Here is an 11,004-nt window from a genome sequence, read left to right on the forward strand (position 1 = left end):
ACTCCCTGCTCAGTGGCGTGTGCTGCTGGGTTAGAGCTGGCTGGGCCCAGCACGCTCAGGATGTGGCACTCTGGAAGCACTGGGCTCCAGCTCCTCTACCGGGCAATCACGTACACAGCTGCCTAGTCGGCCAGACAGGACCTTATCCGCTGGCAGAGGGGGAGAACCAGCAGGCTGCATCCCAGCAGAGACTGGTGGGCTCCTATTTAGGCCATGCCAGGTGCAGAACAGGCTGCTGCACTCAGAGCTATTTCTGTGCCAGCTGCCCAAGACAGACAGTGTGGATCCTGGGATGCCCAAGGCCAGGAGCTGGGCCTATTGCTGCCTGCTGGGCACCTGCTGGTGCAAAAGAGCTTTCTGAGCACGTGTGTCCTGGTGGTGGTGTGGTTTGCCTAACTGAGCCTGGTGTGCCAGTACCAGTGGGACCTGCTGCTCTGGACTGAGAGCCTGGCCAGGATGCTGCCCTTCACCATGAGTTTCATCATGGTCTCCTTCCCTTACAGCTCAGACTACTGGTCTGCAATAAACAGTATGCACCATTCCAGCACTTTTTTAGGAAGTCAGATCAGCTGTCCAATACTTTTATTTTTAGGACTGGAGCACTGCAGATAACATTGCTAAAGTTAATACAAAAGGCTCAAAGATATGCCTGTGCCAATCTTATCTGTCACAGCACTCACTGCTGGATTTATACGGCGCTGCCATAACAGCTTCATGTGCCCTCTGCCATGTTCATACCCGGCTGCTCTAATGGCCCCTTATCCCCTCTGCCTTTTTTCTAATGCACTGCTCTCTGCTCTAACAGCTCCATACGCCCTCTGCTGGATGTATACTGTGCTACTCTAATGGTCCCATCAGCTCTGTCCCCTGTGTAAATGACCTAATACACACACTGCTGATATACCACATTGCTCTAACATCCCCAATTCTCAGGTCTTTCGTGCAATGCCCTCCCAGTGTTGTATTCCTAAATCATCTTTAGGTCCATGATCTTTTTATAAAAATGTTTGCTGGCTTTTATGAGTTCTTGACTTGTTTGAACTGCTGCATCTGTAGATGTGTTATCTCAGATGCTTCCCTGCATTTGGATTGCTTTTCATCATGCTGCCTGTGCATAACACACTCAGAGCCAGCATAGATAGCCATGTGAGCATTGACCTTTTGTAGGGACATCCTCCAATGTGGTTGAGCTGGTACAGAGTTCCATACAAACAATTCTCAGCAGCCAGCATAGTGTGACCGGAGAAGAGGTCATCACAGGACTTCCCTGTGCGCTGGCAATCGTGTTGTAATGACACTTTGGGTATGTTGACACTGCATATGAAGGTGTGACTGTAGCATGGATCAGTATACCCATGCGAGCTTTAATCTAGCCAACACAAGTAGTGTGCATGATACAGACTAGCATCTGAGACCCTGGTTCCACAACAGACTGTACTTGAATGGTAGCCTGTGCTGAAGCCAATGCCACTATATGTCTACATCATTACTATCATAACTCACATTAGCTAGGCTAAAGCTAGCATATGCCTACCCATGCTATAATCACACTTCACGTGCAGTGTAGATATATCCTTTGGCAGAGTAGGTTTTAATGGATTGTCCAAAGGGGACACAGTGAAAACTTTTGTTCCGAATTCCTGTCTGTGCAAAATCCATCTGTTCAAGGCATATTGCAGGAAGTGCATGGTAAACAGGAGTAATTCAGATAATTTTATCAGCCTTTGTCTATCCATGCTTTCTCCAGTATGAAGTACACCACTCATCCGGTCCAAGTGTGCTAACAGATTGATGCTGTTGACAGTAATGACTGTATACCTCACTTTTCAGAACAGCCTTTAGAAGCACTGGCACATCTAGAGCAACATTGCCAGTTGCTTAGAAGAAAACTGGACTGGATCCAAACTGAGTTGGAGAAAACAAACCCAAAATATCAGACATTGATTGGACTCTCAGTAAGCAACAGCCAATGAGCAAGGGGAGGGTTCATGTAAGCTGGGCACATTCCTGTTTGCTGCTGGTGCTGGAAATGCCATCCCTCCTTGGATGATAGAAATTATCTAGCCTGGGAAGTGTTCAGTCTTTAGAAACTGATGCATATTGTCTCAAAAAGCCACGTGCAACTGTAAAATTAGTCCAACATACCACAATCTAAGGGCCCACAAACAACTTTAGAAAGGCACCCATAGTCATGGGCAACCTTGGAAAGACTGGCCCAGGGACAGAAAGAAGCTACACTGCCATCAGCTTCTAAGAGGAGGGCAGGGTTCGGCTCGCTACTTAATTTCCTTTGTTTATACATCCCTCTTTAGAGCTAGATAATGAGTAATTAAGATTTTTCTCTGCAACTTCTATACATATGGACTTCTGGTTCATGTATCTGTTTCTCTCCTGTAATAAGCACACGCTATTTTCCCTCGATCACAAAATGTGACTATAGATAGATGAAAATACACACCAAATATTGATGATAAAACCTCTGAATGTGTTAAGCAACAAATAATCTCAGGGCTGTGGAGTCTGCATAATTAAGACTGTCAGAATGTTTCTGATAAAGGTGTACTTACCCAAACACCGGAGTGGAAAGCACATTCTGGAATGTACAGTCATCTACAGTAAAATATGTGAATTTATTCTATTTAATTTTACATGCTTCACCCATTAATGTGAAATGATTTTCCTCTCTTAAATAATAAAGCCAATTAAAGTCATTTCAGTAAGGTGATTATTTTTCATTAAGTTTTGTCACAATGTATTAAATGTACATTAGGTGGTTACTGACTTGCTTTTCAGCGCTTGAAATATACTTGTAGCATTTCATTTACAAAGCTGTACCTTACATTCAGATGGTTGGGCCCTAATTTGCATTAGTAATAGGGAAAGGGGCTTTGAGGGACTAGCACAACTATTAAAATATTTGATTGACTTTTAATCCCTGGAGACCTGTTTGGATTTCAAACCCCGCAAGTAAAGTGATTGTCCACATCCCAAAACCACTACATTAAGGTGACATAATTCAGCATGACTGCCTGTGCCTGCCTAAGAGAAGTACAATCCTGGAAAAATATATGGGACTACAGGTCAGGTTTTAAAATACATGGGCTTAATGAGGGATTGCTTAAAGATCTGAGTTTTAAAAAGAAGCCAGTTCTGAAGATGGGAAAGGAAAAACCAAGAAAGACTGCTCAGTCCAATTTGTGGGGAAAATGTAAGGGAAAAGAAGCCGAATAAGTTCATTGTAACCAAAGGGGCATGTAGGAATAGTACTAGGGGAAAGTAAGTCCATTAATAGGGGCAGAGAAAGAGGATGAAATTAATGACTCAAAAATGCTAAGGCACTGCATGAGTTTTTAAACTTTGTCTCTAACAGGAAAAAATAAAGATAAAATAGAAAAGTTTAAGGAGGAATTGTTTAGGGGAATTTTGGGTGCATAATTAGTAGTGATAGCATAAAATAAAAAAAGGGAAATTTTAAGTTATCAGAAAAAACTTCTTGGCTGTGAGGTATAACAAACTGCAAAATAATCGCTCAAAGAAAATAGTGACAACATCATTGCTTGAGCCATTTAGATCTAGACTGGTCCAAATACTAGGATATGTACAGAGAGCAATGTCAGGACTGGCCTTACCATGAGGTGAACTGAGGTGACCATCTCAGGTGCCAGACTATGTTGGGGGGCGCCAGTAGGACCCAGAGTGTAGAAAATTGTGTCTGCTGCTGGTGTATATGTATTTTCTCTGCTCTAGATGCACAGAGATGGTGGAGTGCTGTGCTGGAGGAAAGAGGGCACAAGAGATATACCAGGCAGGCAGGAGAAAAGGTGAGAGGGAATAACAGAAAGCTGCAGGAAGAGGGAGGAGGAGGAGCCTCTTATGTACCTCGCTAGCACCCCCAGGTGCTTCTCAGGGAGTTTCCTGTTTCCTGCTGATGTTAACCAGTCCAGGCTCTTGAGGAGAACAGGCAGTCAACTGAAGTAGTAGGAGCCAGTTAGGCCCTTCAAATGCTGATATCTTTCCTCACTCAGGCCCTGCTAACAGCCTGCTTTTTTGTCCCCTTCAGTTGAGTGTTGAGAGCCACTATACCTGGCACAGAACAGCAGTCAATGGGGCAGCATTCAGAAAAAGAAAGCAAGCAAAGGAAGCTTTTCTATCTAAGCAGGAAGGAGATTTCCTGAGATACGTAGACACAAATGTTCAGGTGAGCCTTCCGGCCCCAGTGAGGATGTGAGTGGTGAAGAGATGCCTGAACTTCCAATTAGTCAGAGTGCAGGTGACCTGGCAGCTACTGCAGCATCCATATCTCCATCTCAAATGGCTATAACCATGCACATTCCTGAAGAAAAGTGTAGATCAGAGAAGAGGGTGGAGGAGGCGCAAGGAACAGCTGAGTTTAGTTCCTTAAGTCTAGATGATCCAGGACTGTGGATCCACTTGAGCAGTAGCCTGAGGGACTTCCTTGTACTGCAAGGGCCACAGCAAGTGAAAAATTTCATGTTCCCCAAAGACAATGAAAATAGAAGTAATCCAACACATTACTGGTGTGAAATCCCCAATGGTGACAAAGTGAAGAGGCCATGGCTTATGCTGCATACTATTTTTGTTGCAAACTCTTCCAGTCTAATGTTCTAGACACATTGGGTTCTATAGGAACAAAGGACTGGAAAAATCTGGCTAGAAATCTGGCATGCCATGAGAAGGCAGCAAATCACCAGAGAGCATTCCATAGATGGAAAGAGCTTGAGACGAGACTAAGGCTAAACGCACCTTAGATGATCAGCATCAAGAGAAGATTGCATCAGAATCTCTTTACTGGCAAAATGTTCTGAAAAGGCTCATTGCCATTGTGCGAATGCTTGCCACCCAAAACCTAGCAATACGTGGCACTTCAGATCATGTGCCAAACAATGGAAACTTCCTTAAAATTGTGGAGCTGATGGCTGAGTTTGATGCTGTCTTCCCTCCAGGAGCATCTAAGAAGAGTCACCACCGTACACACACACCTACCTTGGAAAAACAATTCAAAATGAGATCATACAGTTACTGGCAACAAAAGTCAAACAGAAGATTGTGGTAGATCTGAAGTCAGCAAGATATTACTCGGTCATTCTGGACTGCACACCTGACATTAGCCATATGGAACAAATGACTTTAATGGAGGATTTTGTAACAACAGAACCTAGTGAAAATGTCCCTCCAATGGTGACTGTCAGAGAGCATTTTCTAGAATTTATTGACATTGATGATACTACAGGAGCTGGTATGACAAATGTGCTTCTTAAAAAGCTAGCAGATATGAGAATTGTGATTGCTGACATGAGAGGTCAGGGCTACGATAACGGTGCCAACATGAGAGGAAAGAACAGAGGAGTGCAGACATGGATCCAAGAGTTAAACTCTCGAGCTTTTATTGTCCCAAGCAGTTCTCATTCATTGAACTTGGTGGTCAGTGATGCAGCATCAGCTTCTCGTGAGGCTGCTGAATTTTTTAATGTAATTCAAAGCATCTATGTATTTTTCTCTGCATCAACTCATCGATGGCAAATTTTGAAGCAACATCTGGGAACATCCTCTCTGACACTGAAACCACTGAGTGCCACACGATGGGAAAGTTGAGTGGAGGCGATAAAGCCTATCAAAGTGAGAAGGTAGATAATGCCATAGTTGCCATTATGGAGGATAATGTTATGACAAGAACTGTTTGTGCAAGAACAGTGGCAGAGGGAAATGGAATCACAAGAAACATACATAACTTCATATTTCTGTGTGGCTTAGTGTTGTGGCATGACATACTGTTTGACAGAAATGTTGTAAGCAAGAGACTCTAAGGTGTTGACCTTGATATATCTGGAGCAATGGAACAACTGGACAAAGCAAAGTCATACCTACAGTCTTACTGGTCAGATGAGGGATTTCAAAACATTCTGAAGAATGCACAGAAGTTGGCAGAAGAACTTCACACTGAAGCTATTTTCCTACCCATTCAAGAATACAAGAGTCACCTAAGAAGACGACATTTTGATTACGAAGCATGGGATAATCCCATAAGAGAGCCCAAACAACAGTTCAAAGTTTAATTCTTTAACCAGGTGCTAGAGTTTGCAATACAGTCAGCTGAAGAACATTTCATGCAGCTCAAGGAACACAGCAGTATATTTGGGATGTTGTATGATATTCCAAAACTCCTCACTATACCTGAAGAAGACCTACACTAGCAATGCAGGGCACTAGAGACAGTGTTGACACTGATGGCATGTGCCATATTGATGCGAGTGTTTAGGTGATGAAATGAAAGCCCTTCAAAATACTTTTCAGCAGGATCAACTCCAAAGGCTGTTCTGGAATATATATGCACAAATAAGATGATCACCCTCTTTCCAAATGCTTTTGTTGCTCTGTGCATACTACTAACACTTCCTTTAACGGTTGCCTGTGGAGAATGTAGCTTCTCCAAGCTGAAGTTAATAAAGACACAACTACTCTCCACAATGACACAGGAGAGGCTGGTCGGCCTTGCAAGCATCTCAATAGAGCATGAGCTGGCTCAGACTGTGGACCTTCAAGAAGCAGTTCAAATCTTTGCAACCAAGAAGGCACGGAAAGCACCACTTCGATTATTCAAACAGATAAAAATGCCAGTGTTTACTATCCAGGCAAGAAAAGTTACATTTGCTGTTCAGGCATTTGAAAGTTAAGTGTTACTTAAAATTTTTGAACAAGACATTTTAAGTTGTTAGTTCTCCTTTATTGGGGTAGGTAGCAGAGCAAAGAGGAATAGAAGAGGAAGACGGCAGAATTGAGACCTTTCAAAGTTTTGGCCCAAGCAAGAGGGCATGGGGGCGACATTTAAGCTCCTCACCTCAGGTGCCAAAACGTTGTGGGCTTGCCCTGAGCAATGTGCCTGAATTTTCAGGCAGATAGCCTGGATGAGCTAATATTCTGTTCCATTTAGGTTCCTATGACACATGTATGTGAGTCCTTTCCTGTTTTATCATCTATGATCTTGTGATCATGTTGGCAGCATTAATGATATCAATGATACTAGTAAATATATATATTCTGGTATGAAGTTAGTACTGTTTAGCTCTGTAGATACTGATATGCAACCATCACCAGCGTTTCTTAGTACAACCTATTTATCCTCATAACACCTCTGTGGTAAGGATATTATCTCCATTTTATAGATGGGAGAACTGAGGCACAAAAAATTGTTACTTCCCAAGGTCTAGTAGGAAACTTATGACAGAACTGGGACATCAGCCTAGCTCTCCTGTATCCTAATCCAGTGCCTTCACTGCAAGACAATCATTCCTCTATCAATTTATTTGAATGGTGAGTATATCTGCTATCTGGGAAGGTGGAGACAGACTCTTCTAAAGCCACTGTAGTTCTTCTGGATCAGCTGTTAAATAGTGCTGGAGAGGAATGCAATCAAATCCCTCTTCCCTAAAGATTAAGAAAATTGCTTCAATATCGCACCACATCTCCCCCCACCTGGGGATCAAAAGAGTCATGATTTGTGTTGTCTTGAAGTTGTGGTGGTTGTGTTGTCACACCAAGCTAGCGGCAGTCATCTTCAGTGCAAATGTGCATTGTGAAAACTGAAGGCTGAAACAAACAGATAGTTCAGTCAGAGGGAAAAAAGCCAACCACCCTTCTGAGGCAATAAGGTGAACTTCTGCTTTCCCCTGCAATACATTGGTAGGAGGGAACCCTTTTATTAACGTTTTAGTGTTATACCAAATTTTTGGGGGTTTTTTTTTGCCGTTTTAAATGGCAGAAGACCAAGTAAAAGCTCCTAAAAGGCATATATTCTCTGAGGTGCTGACCCAGTTCTTGCATGCTGATGAACATTCTGAAATGTTTTTATTATAGCTACATTGTAACAAGAAAAATCATCTAGTGAGCCTTGCAATATTTGGGGTTTTTTAAGTCATGCAAAATTACTGCTTAGCAACTGCACATCAGACCTGGAAAGCTTATGTAATTCAAGAGAATGAGGGTAGGAAATATGTTCCGGATTACGATTGCTAAGCAAACAGGTATAAGGAGGAGTTCATTATGCTTAGGTAATATGCTATAGTTGCAGGAATGTAACAACCACCCACAAAAAGGAAAATTTGTGTATGACCAGGCTAGCAGTAAGCTTCTCACGGTGCTTTCTGTTGTAATGAAAGCAAACTTCCAAGTGATCTCCATTGTACGCACACTGAATGCTCCAGGGTTTGTTTGTTTAATGTTTAATCAAACTCAAGTCTTTAACGTGTGCTTATTGTCAGAAAAGTGATGATGTAAAATTAGCGCCTTCACACTCACCTGATCTGCACCTTGTGGGGCAAATCCTGACTTGTCTTCCATGGCCACAACAGCCCCAGCCTGCCGCTGAACGAGGGCAGGATTTAGGAGGTTCATACCCAAGGAAGTCTGTACCCCCTGTGCACCATGGATCCTAACTATGTTGCATATTTAAGATCTCTAGTCCCTCTTCTGTAAATATTGGAGATCTTTGTAACAGGAGGAGCTGAGCTTGTTTTGCTATATACCACTCTCACATATAACATACTTGGATATGTTTCTTTGCATTTTGTAAGATTCTAATTACTAGATTCACTTTGGTTTATGATTAAAGTTAGAATTAGAACAAGATTTTAACTGTTAAGCAGTTAACTCTGCTGCTCAATAAGCACAAACCAAGTCTCAGTTTGCTTCCAGCCATGGAAGAACTCAAATTAGACTGCTCTCCAGAGCTCTTATAAAGTCTGCTTTATTTCCTACCTGTGGCATCTCAAACCCTCCCTTGTTTTATATAGATAACATTGACAGAGACCCCATACTGTAACTCACTCTTCTTGATTCCAGGAGATCCATTAATTGCTCAAATCAGTATCACTGATTCTACTTTTACAGTACTGAATCTACTAATTTGTTTCTCTCAGCAGAGATACCAGTACACTGCTCAAGGAATTTATTTAAGGACTCTGTTTAATTTCTCTATCCTTTTGTATTACTCACATGTTATGTGTATTTTGTCTCAAAGATAGATTCAACTCCCTCTCGTATTCTCTAGATCACTGTGTTAGTCAGTTCTTTATTTTCGGAAATACATCTACTTTATCACAGTGGATTGGAACAAGTGATTTTCAGGCTCTGGGATTCTTTGATTAATGCTTTTCTTGAGGCAACTGGGGATTGTTTTTGAAAAATAGGCTTGGCAGCAAAGAATACTTTTTAAATATTAAGTGAACTCTATTTTTCCCTCCTTGTGGTTTCTAGGATTTTGATTTTGAGTTTTTGTTGTGTGTGTATCTGAAGTTTTATAATTTAGTAAATGTGCCAGTTACCCAAATAGGATTGTCCAAGGCCATTACGGTTATGCAGGGTGTGAGGGTATTTGTTACCATAATGCGCTATCATGAAGCTCACTTTAAGGATCCCTTCACTAAACCCAAAAGAATACAGCAAAGTATTAACACATCCATACATTGTTGGTTGTTGCATTTCTGTTGTGTCTGTTGTGTAAAGAAGGGCGTTCATCATTTTTGTGTACCTGCCCCCTTCCTTGTTTAACTACTTTGGCTACAGACTTATCTGCCAACATTATTATATGAGCTATACTGTGCCATATAACTCATGTAATGTAGATTCTTCTTCAAATGATGGTCCCTATTTGGTATTCCACACGTGAATGCACATGTGCACTAGGTGCCTGAGTCTGGAAGTGTTGTGTTTCTTAGCAGTGTCCATTAACCCACATGGTCGTAGTGCGTCCCTCATGCTCACAGACGAGAGTATAATACGCAGTGCAGACCGACACCTCTGCAGTTCCCTCTTACCGCTGCTTGGCCTGAGTCAGAACCCTTGTTCCTTCATGCTCTTAGCTTTTACTAAGTCTCCTACGTAGCCACTCTATGTCGATGGGAGAGAGCTCTCCCGTCAGCATACTTAAGCCAGCCCCAACAAGCAGCAGTAGCTATGTCAGCAGGAAAGTGTCTCCCACTGACATAGTATGGTCTACCCTGGCACTTTTGTTGGTGAAACTTATGTCAGTCAGGGGGGTGTTGTTTTCACACTGAGAAAAGTTTTACCAATGAAAGTTCTAGTGTAGACATAGCCTGAGAGTGACTATTGTTGTTCTAGATAGTTGTATATAGTTATAGATAGTAGTTTTAAAGTAGATAGTTGAGTTAGCGAAGTTCTTTCCTCATCTGAGGAATTACCCCTCCCCACCACAGGGACTATACCCCAGATCCTGGGATTTAAAAACTGTGCGTCCTGCCCGCACGCGTTATCCGTGAGTGATAAGCTCCAGAGGTGCTTTTATTGCCCCAGTGAGGCTCACATCACAGCTCACTGCTCCATTTCAAAGTTCTTCCCGCCCCAAACCTGGGAAGCTTGGGAGCGCCACCTCTGTAAGTTTTTAATGGGGAGGAAACTATGCGATTGTGTGCACACTTGGTTCCGGGACCATCGGACCCCCCTGTACAGCAGCCATCACTGACAGTCCCCACAATTGCTTCCTCTTTGCCAGATGAGGTGCTTATTTCCCTCTCGCACTCTCTGCCAGATGACCGTCAATACCAGGACATGCTCCAGTGGACTTGGGGATTCCCTTGGAAGAGGTTCAGGCCCAGCACCATAAGCTCCTGGACATTCTTCAAGCTCAAGGGCCCTCTAAGGTGGTGCTACCTATTAACAAGGCCATCCTCCAACCAGCACGGGTAGTGTGGCACACCCGTGCTTCCTGTGCCCCACACCTAACCGGGCAGAGAGGAGGTATTTTGTACCTGATAAGGGGGGTGGATTTTCTTTTTTCTCCTCCACCCCTTTATCCAGCTCTCTTGTCATCCATGCAGCAGCAAAGCGGGCACACCAGCACCCAGAGAAGTTGACTCCTCTGGACAGGGCAGCAAAGCATATGGACCTGGTAGGGAGGACAGTATATTCTTCGGTGGCACTACAGTTCCATATCTCAGACTGTCAAGATCTGAGCCAAGCCAGAAGTCAGAG

Source organism: Chelonoidis abingdonii, chromosome 10 (assembly GCF_003597395.2).
Source record: "Chelonoidis abingdonii isolate Lonesome George chromosome 10, CheloAbing_2.0, whole genome shotgun sequence".
Classification (NCBI taxonomy): domain Eukaryota; kingdom Metazoa; phylum Chordata; order Testudines; family Testudinidae; genus Chelonoidis; species Chelonoidis abingdonii.